Source organism: Euprymna scolopes, chromosome 42, assembly GCF_053919585.1.
Source record: "Euprymna scolopes isolate OS-2025 chromosome 42, ASM5391958v1, whole genome shotgun sequence".
Lineage (NCBI taxonomy): Eukaryota > Metazoa > Mollusca > Cephalopoda > Sepiida > Sepiolidae > Euprymna > Euprymna scolopes.
Window position 1 is genome coordinate 45,342,388 of NC_136523.1, and position 14,588 is coordinate 45,356,975.

The 14,588-nt window shown below is 37.9% G+C and overlaps 1 protein-coding gene and 57 non-coding genes across 59 annotated transcripts in view; 1 reads left to right on the forward strand and 57 right to left on the reverse strand.

The window, feature by feature from the left end:
* The window catches only part of LOC145267073 (transmembrane protein 232-like), a 288,020-nt gene that overhangs the window by 162,111 nt on the left and 111,321 nt on the right, over positions 1-14,588 (forward strand). The window lies entirely within an intron of this gene.
* Positions 3-94, reverse strand: Trnak-uuu (transfer RNA lysine (anticodon UUU)). Its single transcript is given in 2 exon segments — positions 3-38; positions 58-94. It is a non-coding gene; the product is annotated as a tRNA-Lys (tRNA).
* On the reverse strand, positions 233-324 carry Trnak-uuu (transfer RNA lysine (anticodon UUU)). Its single transcript is given in 2 exon segments — positions 233-268; positions 288-324. It is a non-coding gene; the product is annotated as a tRNA-Lys (tRNA).
* On the reverse strand, positions 463-554 carry Trnak-uuu (transfer RNA lysine (anticodon UUU)). The gene is given in 2 exon segments: positions 463-498; positions 518-554. It is a non-coding gene; the product is annotated as a tRNA-Lys (tRNA).
* On the reverse strand, positions 693-784 carry Trnak-uuu (transfer RNA lysine (anticodon UUU)). The gene is given in 2 exon segments: positions 693-728; positions 748-784. It is a non-coding gene; the product is annotated as a tRNA-Lys (tRNA).
* Positions 1,145-1,236, reverse strand: Trnak-uuu (transfer RNA lysine (anticodon UUU)). The gene is given in 2 exon segments: positions 1,145-1,180; positions 1,200-1,236. It is a non-coding gene; the product is annotated as a tRNA-Lys (tRNA).
* Positions 1,375-1,466, reverse strand: Trnak-uuu (transfer RNA lysine (anticodon UUU)). Its single transcript is given in 2 exon segments — positions 1,375-1,410; positions 1,430-1,466. It is a non-coding gene; the product is annotated as a tRNA-Lys (tRNA).
* Trnak-uuu (transfer RNA lysine (anticodon UUU)) lies at positions 1,605-1,696 on the reverse strand. The gene is given in 2 exon segments: positions 1,605-1,640; positions 1,660-1,696. It is a non-coding gene; the product is annotated as a tRNA-Lys (tRNA).
* On the reverse strand, positions 1,835-1,926 carry Trnak-uuu (transfer RNA lysine (anticodon UUU)). The gene is given in 2 exon segments: positions 1,835-1,870; positions 1,890-1,926. It is a non-coding gene; the product is annotated as a tRNA-Lys (tRNA).
* Positions 2,065-2,156, reverse strand: Trnak-uuu (transfer RNA lysine (anticodon UUU)). Its single transcript is given in 2 exon segments — positions 2,065-2,100; positions 2,120-2,156. It is a non-coding gene; the product is annotated as a tRNA-Lys (tRNA).
* On the reverse strand, positions 2,517-2,608 carry Trnak-uuu (transfer RNA lysine (anticodon UUU)). The gene is given in 2 exon segments: positions 2,517-2,552; positions 2,572-2,608. It is a non-coding gene; the product is annotated as a tRNA-Lys (tRNA).
* Trnak-uuu (transfer RNA lysine (anticodon UUU)) lies at positions 2,747-2,838 on the reverse strand. The gene is given in 2 exon segments: positions 2,747-2,782; positions 2,802-2,838. It is a non-coding gene; the product is annotated as a tRNA-Lys (tRNA).
* Trnak-uuu (transfer RNA lysine (anticodon UUU)) lies at positions 2,977-3,068 on the reverse strand. Its single transcript is given in 2 exon segments — positions 2,977-3,012; positions 3,032-3,068. It is a non-coding gene; the product is annotated as a tRNA-Lys (tRNA).
* Positions 3,207-3,298, reverse strand: Trnak-uuu (transfer RNA lysine (anticodon UUU)). Its single transcript is given in 2 exon segments — positions 3,207-3,242; positions 3,262-3,298. It is a non-coding gene; the product is annotated as a tRNA-Lys (tRNA).
* On the reverse strand, positions 3,437-3,528 carry Trnak-uuu (transfer RNA lysine (anticodon UUU)). The gene is given in 2 exon segments: positions 3,437-3,472; positions 3,492-3,528. It is a non-coding gene; the product is annotated as a tRNA-Lys (tRNA).
* On the reverse strand, positions 3,667-3,758 carry Trnak-uuu (transfer RNA lysine (anticodon UUU)). The gene is given in 2 exon segments: positions 3,667-3,702; positions 3,722-3,758. It is a non-coding gene; the product is annotated as a tRNA-Lys (tRNA).
* Positions 3,897-3,988, reverse strand: Trnak-uuu (transfer RNA lysine (anticodon UUU)). Its single transcript is given in 2 exon segments — positions 3,897-3,932; positions 3,952-3,988. It is a non-coding gene; the product is annotated as a tRNA-Lys (tRNA).
* Positions 4,349-4,440, reverse strand: Trnak-uuu (transfer RNA lysine (anticodon UUU)). The gene is given in 2 exon segments: positions 4,349-4,384; positions 4,404-4,440. It is a non-coding gene; the product is annotated as a tRNA-Lys (tRNA).
* On the reverse strand, positions 4,579-4,670 carry Trnak-uuu (transfer RNA lysine (anticodon UUU)). The gene is given in 2 exon segments: positions 4,579-4,614; positions 4,634-4,670. It is a non-coding gene; the product is annotated as a tRNA-Lys (tRNA).
* Positions 4,809-4,900, reverse strand: Trnak-uuu (transfer RNA lysine (anticodon UUU)). The gene is given in 2 exon segments: positions 4,809-4,844; positions 4,864-4,900. It is a non-coding gene; the product is annotated as a tRNA-Lys (tRNA).
* Positions 5,039-5,130, reverse strand: Trnak-uuu (transfer RNA lysine (anticodon UUU)). Its single transcript is given in 2 exon segments — positions 5,039-5,074; positions 5,094-5,130. It is a non-coding gene; the product is annotated as a tRNA-Lys (tRNA).
* Positions 5,491-5,582, reverse strand: Trnak-uuu (transfer RNA lysine (anticodon UUU)). The gene is given in 2 exon segments: positions 5,491-5,526; positions 5,546-5,582. It is a non-coding gene; the product is annotated as a tRNA-Lys (tRNA).
* Positions 5,721-5,812, reverse strand: Trnak-uuu (transfer RNA lysine (anticodon UUU)). The gene is given in 2 exon segments: positions 5,721-5,756; positions 5,776-5,812. It is a non-coding gene; the product is annotated as a tRNA-Lys (tRNA).
* Positions 5,951-6,042, reverse strand: Trnak-uuu (transfer RNA lysine (anticodon UUU)). Its single transcript is given in 2 exon segments — positions 5,951-5,986; positions 6,006-6,042. It is a non-coding gene; the product is annotated as a tRNA-Lys (tRNA).
* Positions 6,181-6,272, reverse strand: Trnak-uuu (transfer RNA lysine (anticodon UUU)). The gene is given in 2 exon segments: positions 6,181-6,216; positions 6,236-6,272. It is a non-coding gene; the product is annotated as a tRNA-Lys (tRNA).
* Trnak-uuu (transfer RNA lysine (anticodon UUU)) lies at positions 6,411-6,502 on the reverse strand. Its single transcript is given in 2 exon segments — positions 6,411-6,446; positions 6,466-6,502. It is a non-coding gene; the product is annotated as a tRNA-Lys (tRNA).
* On the reverse strand, positions 6,641-6,732 carry Trnak-uuu (transfer RNA lysine (anticodon UUU)). Its single transcript is given in 2 exon segments — positions 6,641-6,676; positions 6,696-6,732. It is a non-coding gene; the product is annotated as a tRNA-Lys (tRNA).
* On the reverse strand, positions 6,862-6,953 carry Trnak-uuu (transfer RNA lysine (anticodon UUU)). Its single transcript is given in 2 exon segments — positions 6,862-6,897; positions 6,917-6,953. It is a non-coding gene; the product is annotated as a tRNA-Lys (tRNA).
* Trnak-uuu (transfer RNA lysine (anticodon UUU)) lies at positions 7,092-7,183 on the reverse strand. Its single transcript is given in 2 exon segments — positions 7,092-7,127; positions 7,147-7,183. It is a non-coding gene; the product is annotated as a tRNA-Lys (tRNA).
* Trnak-uuu (transfer RNA lysine (anticodon UUU)) lies at positions 7,322-7,413 on the reverse strand. The gene is given in 2 exon segments: positions 7,322-7,357; positions 7,377-7,413. It is a non-coding gene; the product is annotated as a tRNA-Lys (tRNA).
* Trnak-uuu (transfer RNA lysine (anticodon UUU)) lies at positions 7,552-7,643 on the reverse strand. The gene is given in 2 exon segments: positions 7,552-7,587; positions 7,607-7,643. It is a non-coding gene; the product is annotated as a tRNA-Lys (tRNA).
* Trnak-uuu (transfer RNA lysine (anticodon UUU)) lies at positions 7,782-7,873 on the reverse strand. Its single transcript is given in 2 exon segments — positions 7,782-7,817; positions 7,837-7,873. It is a non-coding gene; the product is annotated as a tRNA-Lys (tRNA).
* Positions 8,242-8,333, reverse strand: Trnak-uuu (transfer RNA lysine (anticodon UUU)). Its single transcript is given in 2 exon segments — positions 8,242-8,277; positions 8,297-8,333. It is a non-coding gene; the product is annotated as a tRNA-Lys (tRNA).
* Positions 8,472-8,563, reverse strand: Trnak-uuu (transfer RNA lysine (anticodon UUU)). The gene is given in 2 exon segments: positions 8,472-8,507; positions 8,527-8,563. It is a non-coding gene; the product is annotated as a tRNA-Lys (tRNA).
* On the reverse strand, positions 8,702-8,793 carry Trnak-uuu (transfer RNA lysine (anticodon UUU)). Its single transcript is given in 2 exon segments — positions 8,702-8,737; positions 8,757-8,793. It is a non-coding gene; the product is annotated as a tRNA-Lys (tRNA).
* Trnak-uuu (transfer RNA lysine (anticodon UUU)) lies at positions 8,932-9,023 on the reverse strand. The gene is given in 2 exon segments: positions 8,932-8,967; positions 8,987-9,023. It is a non-coding gene; the product is annotated as a tRNA-Lys (tRNA).
* Trnak-uuu (transfer RNA lysine (anticodon UUU)) lies at positions 9,162-9,253 on the reverse strand. The gene is given in 2 exon segments: positions 9,162-9,197; positions 9,217-9,253. It is a non-coding gene; the product is annotated as a tRNA-Lys (tRNA).
* On the reverse strand, positions 9,622-9,713 carry Trnak-uuu (transfer RNA lysine (anticodon UUU)). Its single transcript is given in 2 exon segments — positions 9,622-9,657; positions 9,677-9,713. It is a non-coding gene; the product is annotated as a tRNA-Lys (tRNA).
* Positions 9,852-9,943, reverse strand: Trnak-uuu (transfer RNA lysine (anticodon UUU)). The gene is given in 2 exon segments: positions 9,852-9,887; positions 9,907-9,943. It is a non-coding gene; the product is annotated as a tRNA-Lys (tRNA).
* Positions 10,073-10,164, reverse strand: Trnak-uuu (transfer RNA lysine (anticodon UUU)). The gene is given in 2 exon segments: positions 10,073-10,108; positions 10,128-10,164. It is a non-coding gene; the product is annotated as a tRNA-Lys (tRNA).
* On the reverse strand, positions 10,303-10,394 carry Trnak-uuu (transfer RNA lysine (anticodon UUU)). Its single transcript is given in 2 exon segments — positions 10,303-10,338; positions 10,358-10,394. It is a non-coding gene; the product is annotated as a tRNA-Lys (tRNA).
* On the reverse strand, positions 10,532-10,623 carry Trnak-uuu (transfer RNA lysine (anticodon UUU)). The gene is given in 2 exon segments: positions 10,532-10,567; positions 10,587-10,623. It is a non-coding gene; the product is annotated as a tRNA-Lys (tRNA).
* Positions 10,762-10,853, reverse strand: Trnak-uuu (transfer RNA lysine (anticodon UUU)). The gene is given in 2 exon segments: positions 10,762-10,797; positions 10,817-10,853. It is a non-coding gene; the product is annotated as a tRNA-Lys (tRNA).
* Positions 10,992-11,083, reverse strand: Trnak-uuu (transfer RNA lysine (anticodon UUU)). The gene is given in 2 exon segments: positions 10,992-11,027; positions 11,047-11,083. It is a non-coding gene; the product is annotated as a tRNA-Lys (tRNA).
* Trnak-uuu (transfer RNA lysine (anticodon UUU)) lies at positions 11,222-11,313 on the reverse strand. Its single transcript is given in 2 exon segments — positions 11,222-11,257; positions 11,277-11,313. It is a non-coding gene; the product is annotated as a tRNA-Lys (tRNA).
* Trnak-uuu (transfer RNA lysine (anticodon UUU)) lies at positions 11,452-11,543 on the reverse strand. The gene is given in 2 exon segments: positions 11,452-11,487; positions 11,507-11,543. It is a non-coding gene; the product is annotated as a tRNA-Lys (tRNA).
* On the reverse strand, positions 11,673-11,764 carry Trnak-uuu (transfer RNA lysine (anticodon UUU)). The gene is given in 2 exon segments: positions 11,673-11,708; positions 11,728-11,764. It is a non-coding gene; the product is annotated as a tRNA-Lys (tRNA).
* Positions 11,903-11,994, reverse strand: Trnak-uuu (transfer RNA lysine (anticodon UUU)). The gene is given in 2 exon segments: positions 11,903-11,938; positions 11,958-11,994. It is a non-coding gene; the product is annotated as a tRNA-Lys (tRNA).
* On the reverse strand, positions 12,133-12,224 carry Trnak-uuu (transfer RNA lysine (anticodon UUU)). Its single transcript is given in 2 exon segments — positions 12,133-12,168; positions 12,188-12,224. It is a non-coding gene; the product is annotated as a tRNA-Lys (tRNA).
* On the reverse strand, positions 12,354-12,446 carry Trnak-uuu (transfer RNA lysine (anticodon UUU)). The gene is given in 2 exon segments: positions 12,354-12,390; positions 12,410-12,446. It is a non-coding gene; the product is annotated as a tRNA-Lys (tRNA).
* Trnak-uuu (transfer RNA lysine (anticodon UUU)) lies at positions 12,576-12,667 on the reverse strand. The gene is given in 2 exon segments: positions 12,576-12,611; positions 12,631-12,667. It is a non-coding gene; the product is annotated as a tRNA-Lys (tRNA).
* On the reverse strand, positions 12,806-12,897 carry Trnak-uuu (transfer RNA lysine (anticodon UUU)). The gene is given in 2 exon segments: positions 12,806-12,841; positions 12,861-12,897. It is a non-coding gene; the product is annotated as a tRNA-Lys (tRNA).
* Positions 13,036-13,127, reverse strand: Trnak-uuu (transfer RNA lysine (anticodon UUU)). The gene is given in 2 exon segments: positions 13,036-13,071; positions 13,091-13,127. It is a non-coding gene; the product is annotated as a tRNA-Lys (tRNA).
* Positions 13,266-13,357, reverse strand: Trnak-uuu (transfer RNA lysine (anticodon UUU)). The gene is given in 2 exon segments: positions 13,266-13,301; positions 13,321-13,357. It is a non-coding gene; the product is annotated as a tRNA-Lys (tRNA).
* Trnak-uuu (transfer RNA lysine (anticodon UUU)) lies at positions 13,496-13,587 on the reverse strand. Its single transcript is given in 2 exon segments — positions 13,496-13,531; positions 13,551-13,587. It is a non-coding gene; the product is annotated as a tRNA-Lys (tRNA).
* On the reverse strand, positions 13,726-13,817 carry Trnak-uuu (transfer RNA lysine (anticodon UUU)). The gene is given in 2 exon segments: positions 13,726-13,761; positions 13,781-13,817. It is a non-coding gene; the product is annotated as a tRNA-Lys (tRNA).
* On the reverse strand, positions 14,178-14,269 carry Trnak-uuu (transfer RNA lysine (anticodon UUU)). The gene is given in 2 exon segments: positions 14,178-14,213; positions 14,233-14,269. It is a non-coding gene; the product is annotated as a tRNA-Lys (tRNA).
* Positions 14,408-14,499, reverse strand: Trnak-uuu (transfer RNA lysine (anticodon UUU)). The gene is given in 2 exon segments: positions 14,408-14,443; positions 14,463-14,499. It is a non-coding gene; the product is annotated as a tRNA-Lys (tRNA).

Here is a 14,588-nt window from a genome sequence, read left to right on the forward strand (position 1 = left end):
GTAGTCCACATGGGGACTTGAACCCCAGACCCTTAGATGACTTTATCCTAATGTTCTTAAAAGTCTGATGCTCTACCGACTGAGCTATGTAGGCCCACCATTATTCACCACAATCCGGAACAATAACAACAAAAAACATGAAAAGAAAACATCAATCAATCAGACATCAAGTCGTATATGTCGGATGTGAAGAAAAACAGACTGATAGTAAATAAAATACAAAAAAGTCAGTAGCCCACATGGGGACTTGGACCCCAGACCCTCAGATGACTTTATCCTAATGTTCTTAAAAGTCTGATGCTCTACCGACTGAGCTATGTAGGCCCACCATTATTCAGCACAATCCGGAACAATAACAACAAAAAACATGAAAAGAAAACATCAATCAATCAGACATCAAGTCGTATATGTCGGATGTGAAGAAAAACAGACTGATAGTAAATAAAATAAAAAAAAGTCAGTAGCCCACATGGGGACTTGAACCCCAGACCCTCAGATGACTTTATCCTAATGTTCTTAAAAGTCTGATGCTCTACCGACTGAGCTATGTAGGCCCACCATTTTTCAGCACAATCCGGAACAATAACCACAAAAAACATGAAAAGAAAACATCAATCAATCATACATCAAGTCGTATATGTCGGATGTGAAGAAAAACAGACTGATAGTAAATAAAATGCAAAAAAGTCAGTAGCCCACATGGGGACTTGAACCCCATACACTCAGATAACTTTAACCTAATGTTCTTAAAAGTCTGATGCTCTACCGACTGAGCTATGTAGGCCCTTTCATCTTCACCACAATCTGGAACAATAACAACAAAAAACATGAAAAGAAAACATCAATCAATCAGACATCAAGTCGTATATGTCGGATGTGAAGAAAAACAGACTGATAGTAAATAAAATACAAAAAAGTCAGTAGCCCACATGGGGACTTGAACCCCAGATGACTTTATCCTAATGTTCTTAAAAGTCTGATGCTCTACCGACTGAGCTATGTAGGCCCACCATTATTCACCACAATCTGGAACAATAACAACAAAAAACATGAAAAAAAAACATCAATCAATCATACATCAAGTCGTATATGTCGGATGTTAAGAAAAACAGACTGATATTAAATAAAATACAAAAAAGTCAGTAGCCCACATGGGGACTTGAACCCCAGACCCTCAGATTACTTTATCCTAATGTTCTTAAAAGTCTGATGCTCTACCGACTGAGCTATGTAGGCCCACCATTATTCACCACAATCTGGAACAATCACAACAAAAAACATGAAAAGAAAACATCAATCAATCATACATCAAGTCGTATATGTCGGATGTGAAGAAAAACAGACTGATATTAAATAAAATACAAAAAAGTCAGTAGCCCACATGGGGACTTGAACCCCAGACCCTCAGATTACTTTATCCTAATGTTCTTAAAAGTCTGATGCTCTACCGACTGAGCTATGTAGGCCCACCATTATTCACCACAATCTGGAACAATCACAACAAAAAACATGAAAAGAAAACATCAATCAATCAGACATCAAGTCGTATATGTCGGATGTGAAGAAAAACAGACTGATATTAAATAAAATACAAAAAAGTCAGTAGCCCACATGGGGACTTGAACCCCAGACCCTCAGATGACTTTATCCTAATGTTCTTAAAAGTCTGATGCTCTACCGACTGAGCTATGTAGGCCCACCATTATTCAGCACAATCCGGAACAATAACCACAAAAAACATGAAAAGAAAACATCAATCAATCATACATCAAGTCGTATATGTCGGATGTGAAGAAAAACAGACTGATCGTAAATAAAATACAAAAAAGTCAGTAGCCCACATGGGGACTTGAACCCCAGACCCTCAGATGACTTTATCCTAATGTTCTTAAAAGTCTGATGCTCTACCGACTGAGCTATGTAGGCCCACCATTATTCAGCACAATCCGGAACAATAACAACAAAAAACATGAAAAGAAAACATCAATCAATCAGACATCAAGTCGTATATGTCGGATGAGAAGAAAAACAGACTGATAGTAAATAAAATGCAAAAAAGTCAGTAGCCCACATGGGGACTTGAACCCCATACACTCAGATAACTTTAACCTAATGTTCTTAAAAGTCTGATGCTCTACCGACTGAGCTATGTAGGCCCTTTCATCTTCACCACAATCTGGAACAATAACAACAAAAAACATGAAAAGAAAACATCAATCAATCAGACATCAAGTCGTATATGTCGGATGTGAAGAAAAACAGACTGATAGTAAATAAAATACAAAAAAGTCAGTAGCCCACATGGGGACTTGAACCCCAGATGACTTTATCCTAATGTTCTTAAAAGTCTGATGCTCTACCGACTGAGCTATGTAGGCCCACCATTATTCACCACAATCTGGAACAATAACAACAAAAAACATGAAAAGAAAACATCAATCAATCATACATCAAGTCGTATATGTCGGATGTGAAGAAAAACAGACTGATATTAAATAAAATACAAAAAAGTCAGTAGCCCACATGGGGACTTGAACCCCAGACCCTCAGATTACTTTATCCTAATGTTCTTAAAAGTCTGATGCTCTACCGACTGAGCTATGTAGGCCCACCATTATTCACCACAATCTGGAAAAATCACAACAAAAAACATGAAAAGAAAACATCAATCAATCATACATCAAGTCGTATATGTCGGATGTGAAGAAAAACAGACTGATATTAAATAAAATACAAAAAAGTCAGTAGCCCACATGGGGACTTGAACCCCAGACCCTCAGATTACTTTATCCTAATGTTCTTAAAAGTCTGATGCTCTACCGACTGAGCTATGTAGGCCCACCATTATTCACCACAATCTGGAACAATCACAACAAAAAACATGAAAAGAAAACATCAATCAATCAGACATCAAGTCGTATATGTCGGATGTGAAGAAAAACAGACTGATATTAAATAAAATACAAAAAAGTCAGTAGCCCACATGGGGACTTGAACCCCAGACCCTCAGATGACTTTATCCTAATGTTCTTAAAAGTCTGATGCTCTACCGACTGAGCTATGTAGGCCCACCATTATTCACCACAATCTGGAACAATAACAACAAAAAACATGAAAAGAAAACATCAATCAATCAGACATCAAGTCGTATATGTCGGATGTGAAGAAAAACAGACTGATAGTAAATAAAATACAAAAAAGTCAGTAGCCCACATGGGGACTTGAACTCCAGACCCTCAGATGACTTTATCCTAATGTTCTTAAAAGTCTGATGCTCTACCGACTGAGCTATGTAGGCCCACCATTATTCAGCTTAATCCGGAACAATAACAACAAAAAACATGAAAAGAAAACATCAATCAATCAGACATCAAGTCGTATATGTCGGATGTGAAGAAAAACAGACTGATAGTAAATAAAATACAAAAAAGTCAGTAGCCCACATGGGGACTTGAACCCCAGACCCTCAGATGACTTTATCCTAATGTTCTTAAAAGTCTGATGCTCTACCGACTGAGCTATGTAGGCCCACCATTATTCAGCACAATCCGGAACAATAACCACAAAAAACATGAAAAGAAAACATCAATCAATCATACATCAAGTCGTATATGTCGGATGTGAAGAAAAACAGACTGATCGTAAATAAAATACAAAAAAGTCAGTAGCCCACATGGGGACTTGAACCCCAGACCCTCAGATGACTTTATCCTAATGTTCTTAAAAGTCTGATGCTCTACCGACTGAGCTATGTAGGCCCACCATTATTCAGCACAATCCGGAACAATAACAACAAAAAACATGAAAAGAAAACATCAATCAATCAGACATCAAGTCGTATATGTCGGATGTGAAGAAAAACAGACTGATAGTAAATAAAATGCAAAAAAGTCAGTAGCCCACATGGGGACTTGAACCCCATACACTCAGATAACTTCAACCTAATGTTCTTAAAAGTCTGATGCTCTACCGACTGAGCTATGTAGGCCCTTTCATCTTCACCACAATCTGGAACAATAACAACAAAAAACATTAAAAGAAAACATCAATCAATCAGACATCAAGTCGTATATGTCGGATGTGAAGAAAAACAGACTGATATTAAATAAAATACAAAAAAGTCAGTAGCCCACATGGGGACTTGAACCCCAGATGACTTTATCCTAATGTTCTTAAAAGTCTGATGCTCTACCGACTGAGCTATGTAGGCCCACCATTATTCACCACAATCTGGAACAATAACAACAAAAAACATGAAAAGAAAACATCAATCAATCATACATCAAGTCGTATATGTCGGATGTGAAGAAAAACAGACTGATATTAAATAAAATACAAAAAAGTCAGTAGCCCACATGGGGACTTGAACCCCAGACCCTCAGATGACTTTATCCTAATGTTCTTAAAAGTCTGATGCTCTACCGACTGAGCTATGGAGGCCCACCATTATTCACCACAATCTGGAACAATAACAACAAAAAACATGAAAAGAAAACATCAATCAATCAGACATCAAGTCGTATATGTCGGATGTGAAGAAAAACAGACTGATAGTAAATAAAATACAAAAAAGTCAGTAGCCCACATGGGGACGTGAACTCCAGACCCTCAGATGACTTTATCCTAATGTTCTTAAAAGTCTGATGCTCTACCGACTGAGCTATGTAGGCCCGCCCATCTTTGCCACAATCTGGAACAATAACAACAAAAAACATGAAAAGAAAACATCAATCAATCATACATCAAGTCGTATATGTCGGATGTGAAGAAAAACAGACTGATAGTAAATAAAATACAAAAAAGTCAGTAGCCCACATGGGGACTTGAACCCCAGACCCTCAGATGACTTTATCCTAATGTTCTTAAAAGTCTGAGGCTCTACCGACTGAGCTATGTAGGCCCACCATTATTCACCACAATCTGGAACAATAACAACAAAAAACATGAAAAGAAAACATCAATCAATCAGACATCAAGTCGTATATGTCGGATGTGAAGAAAAACAGACTGATATTAAATAAAATACAAAAAAGTCAGTAGCCCACATGGGGACTTGAACCCCAGACCCTCAGATGACTTTATCCTAATGTTCTAAAACGTCTGATGCTCTACCGACTGAGCTATGTAGGCCCGCCCATCTTCGCCACAATCTGGAACAATAACAACAAAAAACATGAAAAGAAAACATCAATCAATCAGACATCAAGTCGTATATGTCGGATGTTAAGAAAAACAGACTGATATTAAATAAAATACAAAACAGTCAGTAGCCCACATGGGAACTTGAACCCCAGATGACTTTATCCTAATGTTCTTAAAAGTCTGATTCTCTACCGACTGAGCTATGTAGGCCCACCATTATTCAGCACAATCCGGAACAATAACAACAAAAAACATGAAAAGAAAACATCAATCAATCATACATCAAGTCGTATATGTCGGATGTGAAGAAAAACAGACTGATAGTAAATAAAATACAAAAAAGTCAGTAGCCCACATGGGGACTTGAACCCCAGACCCTCAGATGACTTTATCCTAATGTTCTTAAAAGTCTGATGCTCTACCGACTGAGCTATGTAGGCCCGCCCATCTTTGCCACAATCTGGAACAATAACAACAAAAAACATGAAAAGAAAACATCAATCAATCATACATAAAGTCGTATATGTCGGATGTGAAGAAAAACAGACTGATAGTAAATAAAATACAAAAAAGTCAGTAGCCCACATGGGGACTTGAACCCCAGACCCTCAGATGACTTTATCCTAATGTTCTTAAAAGTCTGATGCTCTACCGACTGAGCTATGTAGGCCCACCATTATTCACCACAATCTGGAACAATAACAACAAAAAACATGAAAAGAAAACATCAATCAATCAGACATCAAGTCGTATATGTCGGATGTGAAGAAAAACAGACTGATATTAAATAAAATACAAAAAAGTCAGTAGCCCACATGGGGACTTGAACCCCAGACCCTCAGATGACTTTATCCTAATGTTTTTAAAAGTCTGATGCTCTACCGACTGAGCTATGTAGGCCCACCATTATTCACCACAATCTGGAACAATCACAACAAAAAACATGAAAAGAAAACATCAATCAATCAGACATCAAGTCGTATATGTCGGATGTGAAGAAAAACAGACTGATATTAAATAAAATACAAAAAAGTCAGTAGCCCACATGGGGACTTGAACCCCAGACCCTCAGATGACTTTATCCTAATGTTCTAAAACGTCTGATGCTCTACCGACTGAGCTATGTAGGCCCGCCCATCTTCGCCACAATCTGGAACAATAACAATAAAAAACATGAAAAGAAAACATCAATCAATCAGACATCAAGTCGTATATGTCGGATGTTAAGAAAAACAGACTGATAGTAAATAAAATACAAAACAGTCAGTAGCCCACATGGGAACTTGAACCCCAGACCCTCAGATGACTTTATCCTAATGTTCTTAAAAGTCTGATGCTCTACCAACTGAGCTATGTAGGCCCACCATTATTCAGCACAATCCGGAACAATAACAACAAAAAACATGCACAGAAAACATCAATCAATCAGACATCAAGTCGTATATGTCGGATGTGAAGAAAAACAGACTGATATTAAATAAAATACAAAAAAGTCAGTAGCCCACATGAGGACTTGAACCCCAGACCCTCAGATGACTTTATCCTAATGTTCTTAAAAGTCTGATGCTCTACCGACTGAGCTATGTAGGCCCACCATTATTCAGCACAATCCGGAACAATAACAACAAAAAACATGAAAAGAAAACATCAATCAATCAGACATCAAGTCGTATATGAACAAAAACAGACTGATAGTAAATAAAATACAAAAGAGTCAGTAGCCCACATGGGGACTTGAACCCCAGACCCTCAGATGACTTTATCCTAATGTTCTTAAAAGTCTGATGCTCTACCGACTGAGCTATGTAGGCCCACCATTATTCAGCACAATCCGGAACAATAACAACAAAAAACATGAAAAGAAAACATCAATCAATCATACATCAAGTCGTATATGTCGGATGTGAAGAAAAACAGACTGATAGTAAATAAAATACAAAAAAGTCAGTAGCCCACATGGGGACTTGAACCCCAGACCCTCAGATGACTTTATCCTAATGTTCTTAAAAGTCTGATGCTCTACCGACTGAGCTATGTAGGCCCACCATTATTCAGCACAATCCGGAACAATAACAACAAAAAACATGCAAAGAAAACATCAATCAATCAGACATCAAGTCGTATATGTCGGATGTGAAGAAAAACAGACTGATATTAAATAAAATACAAAAAAGTCAGTAGCCCACATGGGGACTTGAACCCCAGACCCTCAGATGACTTGATCCTAATGTTCTTAAAAGTCTGATGCTCTACCGACTGAGCTATGTAGGCCCACCATTATTCACCACAATCTGGAACAATAACAACAAAAAACATGAAAAGAAAACATCAATCAATCAGACATCAAGTCGTATATGTCGGATGTGAAGAAAAACAGACTGATATTAAATAAAATACAAAAAAGTCAGTAGCCCACATGGGGTCTTGAACCCCAGACCCTCAGATGACTTGATCCTAATGTTCTTAAAAGTCTGATGCTCTACCGACTGAGCTATGTAGGCCCACCATTATTCAGCACAATCCGGAACAATAACAACAAAAAACATGAAAAGAAAACATCATTCAATCATACATCAAGTCGTATATGTCGGATGTGAAGAAAAACAGACTGATATTAAATAAAATACAAAAAAGTCAGTAGCCCACATGGGGACTTGAACCCCAGACCCTCAGATGACTTGATCCTAATGTTCTTAAAAGTCTGATGCTCTACCGACTGAGCTATGTAGGCCCACCATTATTCAGCACAATCCGGAACAATAACAACAAAAAACATGAAAAGAAAACATCAATCAATCAGACATCAAGTCGTATATGTCGGATGTGAAGAAAAACAGACTGATAGTAAATAAAATACAAAAAAGTCAGTAGCCAACATTGGGACTTGAACCCCAGACACTCAGATGACTTTATCCTAATGTTCTAAAACGTCTGATGCTCTACCGACTGAGCTATGTAGGCCCGCCCATCTTCGCCACAATCTGGAACAATAACAACAAAAAACATGAAAAGAAAACATCAACCAATCAGACATCAAGTCGTATATGTCGAATGTTAAGAAAAACAGACTGATAGTAAATAAAATACAAAACAGTCAGTAGCCCACATTGGGACTTGAACCGAAGACCCTCAGATGACTTTATCCTAATGTTCTTAAAAGTCTGATGCTCTACCGACTGAGCTATGTAGGCCCACCATTATTCAGCACAATCCGGAACAATAACAACAAAAAACATGAAAAGAAAACATCAATCAATCAGACATCAAGTCGTATATGTCGGATGTGAAGAAAAACAGACTGATAGTAAATAAAATACAAAAAAGTCAGTAGCCCACATGGGGACTTGAACCCCAGACCCTCAGATGACTTTATCCTAATGTTCTTAAAAGTCTGATGCTCTACCGACTGAGCTATGTAGGCCCACCATTATTCAGCACAATCCGGAACAATAACAACAAAAAACATGCAAAGAAAACATCAATCAATCAGACATCAAGTCGTATATGTCGGATGTGAAGAAAAACAGACTGATATTAAATAAAATACAAAAAAGTCAGTAGCCCACATGGGGACTTGAACCCCAGACCCTCAGATGACTTGATCCTAATGTTCTTAAAAGTCTGATGCTCTACCGACTGAGCTATGTAGGCCCACCATTATTCACCACAATCTGGAACAATAACAACAAAAAACATGAAAAGAAAACATCAATCAATCAGACATCAAGTCGTATATGTCGGATGTGAAGAAAAACAGACTGATATTAAATAAAATACAAAAAAGTCAGTAGCCCACATGGGGTCTTGAACCCCAGACCCTCAGATGACTTGATCCTAATGGTCTTAAAAGTCTGATGCTCTACCGACTGAGCTATGTAGGCCCACTATTATTCAGCACAATCCGGAACAATAACAACAAAAAACATGAAAAGAAAACATCATTCAATCATACATCAAGTCGTATATGTCGGATGTGAAGAAAAACAGACTGATATTAAATAAAATACAAAAAAGTCAGTAGCCCACATGGGGACTTGAACCCCAGACCCTCAGATGACTTGATCCTAATGTTCTTAAAAGTCTGATGCTCTACCGACTGAGCTATGTAGGCCCACCATTATTCAGCACAATCCGGAACAATAACAACAAAAAACATGAAAAGAAAACATCAATCAATCAGACATCAAGTCGTATATGTCGGATGTGAAGAAAAACAGACTGATAGTAAATAAAATACAAAAAAGTCAGTAGCCAACATTGGGACTTGAACCCCAGACACTCAGATGACTTTATCCTAATGTTCTAAAACGTCTGATGCTCTACCGACTGAGCTATGTAGGCCCGCCCATCTTCGCCACAATCTGGAACAATAACAACAAAAAACATGAAAAGAAAACATCAACCAATCAGACATCAAGTCGTATATGTCGAATTTTAAGAAAAACAGACTGATAGTAAATAAAATACAAAACAGTCAGTAGCCCACATTGGGACTTGAACCGAAGACCCTCAGATGACTTTATCCTAATGTTCTTAAAAGTCTGATGCTCTACCGACTGAGCTATGTAGGCCCACCATTATTCAGCACAATCCGGAACAATAACAACAAAAAACATGAAAAGAAAACATCAATCAATCAGACATCAAGTCGTATATGTCGGATGTGAAGAAAAACAGACTGATAGTAAATAAAATACAAAAAAGTCAGTAGCCCACATTGGGACTTGAACCGAAGACCCTCAGATGACTTTATCCTAATGTTCTTAAAAGTCTGATGCTCTACCGACTGAGCTATGTAGGCCCACCATTATTCACCACAATCCGGAACAATAACAACAAAAAACATGAAAAGAAAACATCAATCAATCAGACATCAAGTCGTGTATGAAGAAAAACAGACTGATAGTAAATAAAATACAAAAAAGTCAGTAGCCCACATGGTGACTTGAACCCCAGACCCCCAGATGACTTTATCCTAATGTTCTTAAAAGTCTGATGCTCTACCGACTGAGCTATGTAGGCCCACCATTATTCAGCACAATCCGGAACAATAACAACAAAAAACATGAAAAGAAAACATCAATCAATCATACATCAAGTCGTATATGTCGGATGTGAAGAAAAACAGACTGATAGTAAATAAAATACAAAAAAGTCAGTAGCCCACATTGGGACTTGAACCGAAGACCCTCAGATGACTTTATCCTAATGTTCTTAAAAGTCTGAAGCTCTACCGACTGAGCTATGTAGGCCCACCATTATTCAGCACAATCCGGAACAATAACAACAAAAAACATAAAAAGAAAACATCAATCAATCAGACATCAAGTCGTATATGTCGGATGTGAAGAAAAACAGACTGATAGTAAATAAAATACAAAAAGTCAGTAGCCCACATGGGGACTTGAACCCCAGACCCTCAGATGACTTTATCCTAATGTTCTTAAAAGTCTGATGCTCTACCGACTGAGCTATGTAGGCCCACCATTATTCAGCACAATCCGGAACAATAACAACAAAAAACATGAAAAGAAAACATCAATCAATCATACATCAAGTCGTATATGTCGGATGTGAAGAAAAACAGACTGATAGTAAATAAAATACAAAAAAGTCAGTAGCCCACATGGGGACTTGAACCCCAGACCCTCAGATGACTTTATCCTAATGTTCTTAAAAGTCTGATGCTCTACCGACTGAGCTATGTAGGCCCACCATTATTCAGCACAATCCGGAACAATAACAACAAAAAACATGCAAAGAAAACATCAATCAATCAGACATCAAGTCGTATATGTCGGATGTGAAGAAAAACAGACTGATATTAAATAAAATACAAAAAAGTCAGTAGCCCACATGGGGACTTGAACCCCAGACCCTCAGATGACTTGATCCTAATGTTCTTAAAAGTCTGATGCTCTACCGACTGAGCTATGTAGGCCCACCATTATTCACCACAATCTGGAACAATAACAACAAAAAACATGAAAAGAAAACATCAATCAATCAGACATCAAGTCGTATATGTCGGATGTGAAGAAAAACAGACTGATATTAAATAAAATACAAAAAAGTCAGTAGCCCACATGGGGTCTTGAACCCCAGACCCTCAGATGACTTGATCCTAATGTTCTTAAAAGTCTGATGCTCTACCGACTGAGCTATGTAGGCCCACCATTATTCAGCACAATCCGGAACAATAAGAACAAAAAACATGAAAAGAAAACATCATTCAATCATACATCAAGTCGTATATGTCGGATGTGAAGAAAAACAGACTGATATTAAATAAAATACAAAAAAGTCAGTAGCCCACATGGGGACTTGAACCCCAGACCCTCAGATGACTTTATCCTAATGTTCTTAAAAGTCTGATGCTCTACCGACTGAGCTATGTAGGCCCACCATTATCCAGCACAATCCGGAACAATAACAACAAAAAACATGAAAAGAAAACATCAATCAATCAGACATCAAGTCGTGTATGAAGAAAAACAGACTGATAGTAAATAAAATACAAAAAAGTCAGTAGCCCACATGGGGACTTGAACCCCAGACCCTCAGATGACTTTATCCTAATGTTCTTAAAAGTCTGATGCTCTACCGACTGAGCTATGTAGGCCCACCATTATGCAGCACAATCCGGAACAATAACAACAAAAAACATGAAAAGAAAACATCAATCAATCAGACATCAAGTCGTATATGTCGGATGTGAAGAAAAACAGACTGATAGTAAATAAAATACAAAAGAGTCAGTAGCCCACATGGGGACTTGAACCCCAGACCCTCAGATGACTTTATCCTAATGTTCTTAAAAGTCTGATGCTCTACCGACTGAGCTATGTAGGCCCACCATTATTCACCACAATCCGGAACAATAACAACAAAAAACATGAAAAGAAAACATCAATCAATCAGACATCAAGTCGTATATGTCGGATGTGAAGAAAAACAGACTGATAGTAAATAAAATACAAAAGAGTCAGTAGCCCACATGGGGACTTGAACCCCAGACCCTCAGATGACTTTATCCTAATGTTCTTAAAAGTCTGATGCTCTACCGACTGAGCTATGTAGGCCCACCATTATTCACCACAATCCGGAACAATAACAACAAAAAACATGAAAAGAAAACATCAATCAATCAGACATCAAGTCGTATATGAACAAAAACAGACTGATAGTAAATAAAATACAAAAGAGTCAGTAGCCCACATGGGGACCTGTAACCCCAGACCCTCAGATGACTTTATCCTAATGTTCTTAAAAGTCTGATGCTCTACCGACTGAGCTATGTAGGCCCACCATTATTCAGCACAATCCGGAACAATAACAACAACAAACATGAAAAGAAAACATCAATCAATCAGACATCAAGTCGTATATGAACAAAAACAGACTGATAGTAAATAAAATACAAAAGAGTCAGTAGCCCACATGGGGACTTGAACCCCAGACCCTCAGATGACTTTATCCTAATGTTCTTAAAAGTCTGATGCTCTACCAACTGAGCTATGTAGGCCCACCATTATTCAGCACAATCCGGAACAATAACAACAAAAAACATGAAAAGAAAACATCAATCAATCATACATCAAGTCGTATATGTCGGATGTGAAGAAAAACAGACTGATAGTAAATAAAATACAAAAAAGTCAGTAGCCCACATGGGGACTTGAACCCCAGACCCTCAGATGACTTTATCCTAATGTTCTTAAAAGTCTGATGCTCTACCGACTGAGCTATGTAGGCCCACCATTATTCACCACAATCCGGAACAATAACAACAAAAAACATGAAAAGAAAACATCAATCAATCAGACATCAAGTCGTATATGTCGGATGTGAAGAAAAACAGACTGATAGTAAATAAAATACAAAAGAGTCAGTAGCCCACATGGGGACTTGAACCCCAGACCCTCAGATGACTTTATCTTAATGTTCTTAAAAGTCTGATGCTCTACCGACTGAGCTATGTCGGCCCACCAATGTTCAGCACAATCCGGAACAATAACAACAAAAAACATGCAAAGAAAACATCAATCAATCAGACATCAAGTCGTATATGTCGGATGTGAAGAAAAACAGACTGATATTAAATAAAATACAAAAAAGTCAGTAGCCCACATGGGGACTTGAACCCCAGACCCTCAGATGACTTGATCCTAATGTTCTTAAAAGTCTGATGCTCTACCGACTGAGCTATGTAGGCCCACCATTATTCACCACAATCTGGAACAATAACAACAAAAAACATGAAAAGAAAACATCAATCAATCAGACATCAAGTCGTATATGTCGGATGTGAAGAAAAACAGACTGATATTAAATAAAATACAAAAAAGTCAGTAGCCCACATGGGGACTTGAACCCCAGACCCTCAGATGACTTTATCCTAATGTTCTTAAAAGTCTGATGCTCTACCGACTGAGCTATGTAGGCCCACCATTATTCAGCACAATCCGGAACAATAACAACAAAAAACATGAAAAGAAAACATCAATCAATCAAACATCAAGTCGTATATGTCGGATGTGATGAAAAACAGACTGATAGTAAATAAAATACAAAAAAGCCAGTAGCCCACATGGGGACTTGAACCCCAGACCCTCAGATGACTTTATCCCAATGTTCTTAAAAGTCTGATGCTCTACCGACTGAGCTATGTAGGCCCACCATTATTCACCACAATCTGGAACAATAACAACAAAAAACATGAAAAGAAAACATCAATCAATCAGACATCAAGTCGTATATGTCGGATGTGAAGAAAAACAGACTGATATTAAATAAAATACAAAAAAGTCAGTAGCCCACATGAGGACTTGAACCCCAGATGACTTTATCCTAATGTTCTTAAAAGTCTGATGCTCTACCGACTGAGCTATGTAGGCCCACCATTATTCAGCACAATCCGGAACAATAACAACAAAAAACATGAAAAGAAAACATCAATCAATCATACATCAAGTCGTATATGTCGGATGTGAAGAAAAACAGACTGATAGTAAATAAAATACAAAAAAGTCAGTAGCCCACATGGTGACTTGAACCCCAGACCCTCAGATGACTTGATCCTAATGTTCTTAAAAGTCTGATGCTCTACCGACTGAGCTATGGAGGCCCACCATTATTCAGCACAATCCGGAACAATAACAACAAAAAACATGAAAAGAAAACATCATTCAATCAGACATCAAGTCGTATATGTCGGATGTGAAGAAAAACAGACTGATAGTAAATAAAATACAAAAAAGTCAGTAGCCCACATGGGGACTTGAACCCCAGACCCTCAGATGACTTGATCCTAATGTTCTTAAAAGTCTGATGCTCTACCGACTGAGCTATATAGGCCCACCATTATTCAGCACAATCCGGAACAATAACAACAAAAAACATGAAAAGAAAACATCAATCAATCATACATCAAGTCGTATATGTCG